This window comes from Anopheles ziemanni (genome assembly GCF_943734765.1).
Source record: "Anopheles ziemanni chromosome X unlocalized genomic scaffold, idAnoZiCoDA_A2_x.2 X_unloc_25, whole genome shotgun sequence".
Lineage (NCBI taxonomy): Eukaryota > Metazoa > Arthropoda > Insecta > Diptera > Culicidae > Anopheles > Anopheles ziemanni.
Window position 1 is genome coordinate 303,711 of NW_026689791.1, and position 8,790 is coordinate 312,500.

The following is an 8,790-nucleotide window of genomic DNA, read 5'->3' on the forward strand; positions in this document are numbered from 1 at the left end:
ATCACGGGCACAGCTCGTATCAAAACAGTCGAAGAGGCCCGCGAAAGCTTGCTTTCCATGGCTATGCGATGCACAAATTGAGTTTACTCACCGTAGTATAAAACGAACGAACCGAACCTATCCGAGTAGGGATAATGGGCGCAGTAACATACTTCTGTGACCCAGCGAGAGTTGAACGAGGTGACATGAACTGTCAGTGGCTTATATCAGATGGGATACATACATGAGATTGCTTTCAAATCTACACTCGAAAACCTAACCAAGTAAAAGCGAACGTGGGGAGGATTCGAAACCGGTAACGAAATCTTAAGCTGGAAAGAGTCATCACTATGGATACATATTATGCGAAACCAATCAAGTGCTCAGTACTGATCCAAAACCTAAGAGCACTAGTGAACACCTTATTCTCACCCTAGTTCACATCCAAGTGATCGACCACGTGTGTGAAGCAAAGACCAATCGAATTCCTCAATGGACTGAACACTATGAACAAATGGCCAAAAACGTTATAACTATCCAAACATCCTACTATCTAGCGAAAGTCATCACGATGGAACCATACAATGATCTTAACCTATAGCGCTCACCTATTCCTACCCAGAGTGCAAGTGAACATATTGCTCACCCTAACCAGTTCACATCCACGTGATCGACTAACATACCGAAGTTACCACAAGTCAAAGTTATACGTTTACAAGCGCAAGACCAATCGAAAACCCCGAAAGCAATCTCGACCCAAAATGTATTATCCGTGAGTGTAGTCGAGTCTCGTACTCGTCATCTGTAATCGTCGGATAGAATATCCAGTACACGGTTGTCTTTCCAAATGAAATCTACATACAGAACTCGCTCTTGGCAAATGGGTGGCATTGGCGCAATCAGGAGCGAGTTCCCGTCCGGGTGCCAAGTGATTGGCAAATGTCTGGGGGAAAGCAACCATATATTGATTTGTCTGTTAGTGTACTGGGTGTTTGAGGTATGTAGTATCCACGCTTGGTTGGGTGTGTCAGAGGACCATGGATGCGTTCACAACCCCAATTGGGGTACATCGGGAATGATTTTGTGGAACCGATGTGCCCGGCACACACTAAGTTTTGTTGCAAGTTAATAGTGTGCCATGTCCGGGGGGGTTGTGATTAAACTCTGGTGAATTGCGTACTGTGGTGATTGGGGTATGAAAGCCCCGCAGTTGCAATGATCGGACGCGCCTAGCGTGTCCTTTAGTTGATGGTAGGGAAATGAAGGCCCTTGTCAGCTCACCTAAGTATTCATGGAAGTTTGGCATAAGGTCGCTGTGGTAGGGGTATGAAGGCCCCGTCAGCGCATGCACAATCGGGCGCACGAGCGCTTAGCGGAGTCGAATGCCGCTCAAGTGCCTGTCCGGTGCATCGGGTGTGTGTGATACGAGGGCAATGAGGTTCGCACGGGGGCTCGCCTCCCGTGTGCTACCGGACTTGACAACATATAGAACGTGGTGTTTGCTCCTCCGGGTGCAATGGGACAATGAACATTCGAACGCAAAGTCGGAATTCTGGTTGATCCTACCAGTAATATACGCTCGTCTCAAAGGTTAAGCCATGCATGTCTAAGTACAAACAGATTTAATGTGAAACCGCATAAGGCTCAGTATAACAGCTATAATTTACGAGATCATCAACCTAGTTACTTGGATAACTGTGGAAAATCTAGAGCTAATACATGCAACATGCCAGGACCCTCGCGGGAACTGGTGCACTTATTAGTCAAACCAATCGCGGGTTCTCCGTGTCATTGAGTTGAAGTCTGGATAATGATGCTGATCGTATGGTCTCGCACCGACGACAGATCTCGCAAATATCTGCCCTATCAACTATGGATGGTAGTATAGAGGACTACCATGGTTGCAACGGGTAACGGGGAATCAGGGTTCGATTCCGGAGAGGGAGCCTGAGAAATGGCTACCACATCCAAGGAAGGCAGCAGGCGCGTAAATTACCCAATCCCGGGACGGGGAGGTAGTGACGAGAAATAACAATATGAAACTCTTTAATGATGTTTCATAATTGGAATGAGTAGAGCATAAATCCTTCTACGAGGATCAAGTGGAGGGCAAGTCTGGTGCCAGCAGCCGCGGTAATTCCAGCTCCACTAGCGTATATTAAAATTGTTGCGGTTAAAACGTTCGAAGTTGATACTTGTCCAACACAGTCCGGCTCCGCCGACCCGGTCAACCCGTGGTCGGTGGGCCAAGTCGGAATCTGGTTGCGACTCAATGGTGTGGTAGGGCACCAAGTCTGTGTCATGGTGTGCCCTTCAACGGGTGCAAGTGTAACATAGAGCTCGACCGCTCACGTTTACCTTGAACAAATTAGAGTGCTTAAAGCAGGGTGCCCAAACGCCCTAGAATAATCTTGCATGGAATAATGGAATACGACCTTGGTCTAATCTTTCATTGGTTTGTACTCAGACCGGAGGTAATGATTAACAGAAGTAGTTGGGGACACTAGTATTACGGCGCGAGAGGTGAAATTCGTAGACCGTCGTAAGACTAACTAAAGCGAAGGCATTTGTCAAGGATGCTTTCTTTAATCAAGAACGAAAGTTAGAGGATCGAAGGCGATTAGATACCGCCCTAGTTCTAACCGTAAACGATGCCAACTAGCAATTGGGAGACGCTACAACCAGGTGCTCTCAGTAGCTTCCGGGAAACCAAAGTCAGGTTCCGGGGGAAGTATGGTTGCAAAGTTGAAACTTAAAGGAATTGACGGAAGGGCACCACAATGAAATGGAGCTTGCGGTTCAATTTGACTCAACACGGGAAAACTTACCAGGTCCGAACTTATGGAGGTGAGACAGATTAATAGCTCTTTCTCAAATTTAAGGGTAGTGGTGCATGGCCGTTCTTAGTTCGTGGATTGATTTGTCTGGTTAATTCCGATAACGAACGTGACTCACATATGCTAACTAGAACGCAGTCAGCGTTAATGCGTCGATGCCGATTGGAACGGGTTAGGACCTTTCGGTGGAGTATGACCTGACACCTTCGCTGTTCGTGTGCGCAAGTGCACTTACGGTACGCTGCTTAGCAGGACAATTTGTGTTTAGCAAAATGAGATCGAGCGATAACAGGTCCGTGATGCCCTTAGATGTTCTGGGCTACACGCGTGCTACAATGTGGGTAGCAGCGTGTCTCCTATTCCGAGAGGAACGGGAAATCACTCAAATACTCACTTAGTAGGGATTATGGATTGCAATGGTCCATATGAACTCGGAACTTCTAGTAAGTGCTGGTCATCAGCCAGCGTTGAATACGTCCCTGCCCTTTGTACACACCGCCCGTCGCTACTACCGATGGATTATTTAGTGAGGTCTTTGGAGATGATCGTTCGCTGGATCCTCGTGAACCGCGTCTGCTTTATCGAAGTTGACCGAACTTGATGATTTAGAGGAAGTAAAAGTCGTAACAAGGTTTCCGTAGGTGAACCTGCGGAAGGATCATTAGTGGCCAAGTGATCCTTCCAGAAGTCCGAACCTGCGGGTTGAGACTTCGGCACAAGTTGCCATATGATAATTGACGAAACACTATAGAAGTCCGAACCTGCGGGTTGAGACTCAGGCACAAGTTGCCATATGAAAGTTGACGAAACACTAACAAGTCCGAACCTGCGGGTTGAGACTTAGGCACACGTTGCCTTATACATGACTTCGAACAAATACACAAGTCCGAACCTGCGGGTTGAGACTTAGGCACAAGTTGCCTTATACATGACTTCGAACAAATACACAAGTCCGAACCTGCGGGTTGAGACTTAGGCACAAGTTGCCATATGAAAGTTGACGAAACACTAACAAGTCCGAACCTGCGGGTTGAGACTTAGGCACACGTTGCCTTATACATGACTTCGAACAAATACACAAGTCCGAACCTGCGGGTTGAGACTTAGGCACAAGTTGCCTTATACATACATTGGCCAAATAAACAGAAGTCCGAACCTGCGGGTTGAGACTTAGGCACAAGTTGCCATATTATATTCGATCAAACACTAAGTAGTCCGAACCTGCGGGTTGAGACTCAAGACCGTAACAAGATGTCACTATACAAGTCCGAACCTAAGGGTTGATACTTAATGCGATCTAGATACCAAGTTGACATCCAATACCTGTTGAGCAAAACCAAAGATTCCCTGTTCTCGAATGATTACACTATATAACAGGGAATCATGAAGAAATCAAGCAAGCGTGAAACAAAGTCATCACTTGGGCATGCTCGATAGCCAACCACATGACCTTAACCTAAGAGAGCATGCAAACCACATGATACCTATAAACGATTAACCCGCCCTAGTTCAATCGTTCACCAAGTGATGACTTCAGTATGGCTAAGAGAAAAACTTTTAAATGGGAAAAACTCTAAGTCCGAACCTCCGGGTTGAGACTTCCGCGTAGGAGGTGCGCCCACCTCCTATCCGAAAGATGATGAATCAGGGGTGTTCGGTCAGCAATGGTCGGATGCCCCGTCGTAGTCCAACTATGACAATCAAAGTCAAGACCTCCGGGTTGAGACTTTCCGCGAGTACAAGCATAAAGGAACACGGACCAAGCCGTACCGAGAGAATCGGTACTAGAGCCCTCGTGGTTCTACATTGAGAGAGCCCTCGTGGTTCTCATTAGGGGCTTTATGCAAGTCGTACTCAATACTGTGGTGTGAAGTATAAAGTATAGTCCTCGCCTGGTCCACGCTGCTTCGGCGGTCCTGGGTAAGATAGTTAATTCTAGCTTGCCCTATAGTGGAATGAGGACACTTAATGCTTCGTCTTTTAGCGGCGGCTAGACTCCTCCTCACGGGGAACGAGTTGACGCGCACAGCGGCGGCTTACGCACTATGGCAATCATGGATGCCTGAAGATTCCGTGAAGTTCTCCCCTGGTCCACGCTGCCTCGGCAGTCCTGGGTAAAATGGAATATTTCCAGCTTGCCCTATAGTGGAAGAGGACTATCCAACAATACAAAGTCAAGACCTCCGGGTTGAGACTTTCCGCGTCGGTGGTGTCGCGCACCGCCTATCCGAAAGATGGTGTAACAGGGGTGTTCGATCAGCAATGGTCGGATGCCCCGTCATAGTCCAACTATGACAACCAAAGTCAAGACCTCCGGGTTGAGACTTTCCGCGTCCGGAGGTACGCGTACCGCCTACCCGAAAGATGGTGTGCTTCTGGGGTATTCGATGAGTCGGATACCCCGTCGTAGTCCAACTATGACAATCAAAGTCAAGACCTCCGGGTTGAGACTTCCGCGTCCGGAGGTACGCGTACCGCCTACCCGAAAGATGGTGTGCTTCTGGGGTATTCGATGAGTCGGATACCCCGTCGTAGTCCAACTATGACAATCAAAGTCAAGACCTCCGGGTTGAGACTTCCGCGTCCGGAGGTACGCGTACCGCCTACCCGAAAGATGGTGAATCAGGGGTGTTCGATCAGCAATGGTCGGATGCCCCGTCGTAGTCCAACTATGACAATCAAAGTCAAGACCTCCGGGTTGAGACTTTCTAAGAGTACAAGCATAAAGGAACACGGACCAAGCCGTACCGAGAGAATCGGTACTAGAGCCCTTGTGGTTCTACATTGAGAGAGCCCTCGTGGTTCTCATTAGGGGCTTTATGCAAGAAGTACTCAATACTGTGGTGTGAAGTATAAAGTATAGAGTCCTCCACTGGTCCACGCTGCTCCGGCGGTCCTGGGTAAGATAGTTCATTCTAGCTTGCCCTATGTGGAAGAGGACTCAATACCCTACCTGTTGAGCTTGAAACAAAGTCATCACTTGGGCATGCTCATATTGCCATACACAATTACATTATATTCGAATGAGCATGCAAGCGACCCTATATAGACCGAACCAAAACGATAGATACCGCCGTAGTTCACCCCCACCAAGTGATGACTTCAGTATGGCTAGTGTGTGAAGTATAAAGTATAGTCCTCCCCTGGTCCACACTGCTTCGGCGGTCCTGGGTAAGATAGTTAGTTCTAGCTTGCCCTATGTGGAAGAGGACACAATACTTAATACTTAGAGTACAAGCATAAAGGAACACGGACCAAGCCGTACCGAGAGAATCGGTACTAGAGCCCTCGTGGTTCTACATTGAGAGAGCCCTCGTGGTTCTCATTAGGGGCTTTATGCAAGTCGTACTCAATACTGTGGTGTGAAGTATAAAGTATAGAGTCCTCCACTGGTCCACGCTGCTCCGGCGGTCCTGGGTAAGATAGTTCATTCTAGCTTGCCCTATGTGGAAGAGGACTCAATACCCTACCTGTTGAGCTTGATACAAAGTCATCACTTGGGCATGCTCATATTGCCATACAATATTCCATTATCTACTAATGAGCATGCAGCTATATGATTATAACCTGTAAACGATTACCCCGCCGTAGTTCAGCGCTTCAACCAAGTGATGACTTCAGTATGGCTAGTGTGTGAAGTATAAAGTATAGTCCTCCCCTGGTCCACACTGCTTCGGCGGTCCTGGGTAAGATAGTTAGTTCTAGCTTGCCCTATGTGGAAGAGGACACCATACTTAATACTGTGGTGTAATGAACAAAGTATAGTCCTCCACTGGTCCACGCTGCTTCGGCGGTCCTGGGTAAGATAGTTAGTTCTAGCTTGCCCTATGTGGAAGAGGGCATACAAGACAAAGTATAGTTCTCCCCTGGTCCACGCTGCTTCGGCGGTCCTGGGTAAGATAGTTAATTCTAGCTTGCCCTATGTGGAAGAGAGCATACATGAACCAAGAACGAAGGTTATGATCGAGGAATGATTCGACAACTAACCGATGGTATGAAATGTGAAGAATTCAAGCAAGCACACAATCAAGTCATCACTTGGGCATGCTCGATAGCCAACCCTATGACATTAACCTAGTAGAGCATGCGAAAACCAATATATATGTAAACGATGCCCCTCCCTAGTTCAGCGCTTCAACCAAGTGATGACTTCAGAATGGCTAAATCAAATCGGTTCAAAACATACCATCGGTACCCTATTGAAACACACAAGTCGATATCAAACCTCATGATTGTGTAGTCCTCCACTGGTCCACACTGCTCCGGCGGTCCTGGGTAAGATAGTTCATTCTAGCTTGCCCTATGTGGAAGAGGGCACATTACTCAATACTGTGGTGTTATGAACAAAGTATAGTCCTCCACTGGTCCACGCTGCTTCGGCGGTCCTGGGTAAGATAGTTAGTTCTAGCTTGCCCTATGTGGAAGAGGGCATACAAGACAAAGTATAGTTCTCCCCTGGTCCACGCTGCTTCGGCGGTCCTGGGTAAGATAGTTAATTCTAGCTTGCCCTATGTGGAAGAGAGCATACATGAACCAAGAACGAAGGTTATGATCGAGGAATGATTCGACAACTAACCGATGGTATGAAATGTGAAGAATTCAAGCAAGCACACAATCAAGTCATCACTTGGGCATGCTCGATAGCCAACCTCATGACATTAACCTAGTAGAGCATGCGAAAACCAATATATATGTAAACGATGCCTCCCTAGTTCAGCGCTTCAACCAAGTGATGACTTCAGAATGGCTAAATCAAATCGGTTCAAACCATACCATCGGTATCCTATTGAAACACACAAGTCGATATCAAACCTCATGATTGTGTAGTCCTCCACTGGTCCACGCCGCTTCGGCCGTCCTTGGTAAAATGGAACATTCCAGCTTGCCCTATGTGGAAGAGGGCACATTACTCAATACTGTGGTGTGAAGTATAAAGTTCAGTTCTCCCCTGGTCCACGCTGCTTCGGCGGTCCTGGGTAAGATAGTTCATTCTAGCTTGCCCTATGTGGAAGAGGACACTTCATACTTCGTCTCTAAGCGGCGGCTTGACTCCTCCCTACGGGGAACGGGTTTACGCGCACAGCGGCGGCTTACGCACTATGGCAGTCATGGATGCCTTACGTTTCTATGAAAAGTGTGTTCCTCCCCTGGTCCACGCTGCTTCGGCAGTCCTGGGTAAGATAGTTAGTTCTAGCTTGCCCTATGTGGAAGAGGACACGTAGACTTACTGTGGTGTGAAGTATAAAGTTCAGTTCTCCCCTGGTCCACGCCGCTTCGGCCGTCCTGGGTAAAATGGATTCATCCAGCTTGCCCTATGTGGAATGAGGACACTTTATGCTTCGTCTCTAAGCGGCGGCTTGCTCCTCCCTACGGGGAACGGGTATACGCGCACAGCGGCGGCTTACGTTATGGCAGTCATGGATGCCTTACGTTTCCATGAAAAGTGTGTTCCTCCCCTGGTCCACGCTGCTTCGGCAGTCCTGGGTAAGATAGTTAGTTCTAGCTTGCCCTATGTGGAAGAGGACACGTAGACTTACTGTGGTGTGAAGTATAAGGTTCAGTTCTCCCCTGGTCCACGCCGCTTCGGCCGTCCTGGGTAAAATGGATTCATCCAGCTTGCCCTATGTGGAATGAGGACACTTTATGCTTCGTCTCTAAGCGGCGGCTTGCTCCTCCCTACGGGGAACGGGTATACGCGCACAGCGGCGGCTTACGCAAGTTAGTCACCCTCGGCAGTGGATCACTCGGCTCATGGATCGATGAAGACCGCAGCTAACTGCGCGTCATAATGTGAACTGCAGGACACATGAACATTGATAAGTTGAACGCATATTGCACGTCGTGGGAACCTACCATGATGTACAGATGACTGAGCGCTTATATTTGAGAAATGTATCGCATACATTTAACTACGCCGTGACACCCGTCACGAGACGTGCACCATGATGTTAACTAGGGTCGCGACGACCCGCTA

The 8,790-nt window shown here is 48.1% G+C and overlaps 1 non-coding gene across 1 annotated transcript; it reads left to right on the forward strand.

Moving 5' to 3' along the window:
- The first annotated feature begins 8,540 nt into the window (after positions 1-8,540).
- Positions 8,541-8,695, forward strand: LOC131292008 (5.8S ribosomal RNA). The gene has a single exon (XR_009189734.1). It is a non-coding gene; the product is annotated as a 5.8S ribosomal RNA (ribosomal RNA).
- Positions 8,696-8,790: the final 95 nt, after the last annotated feature.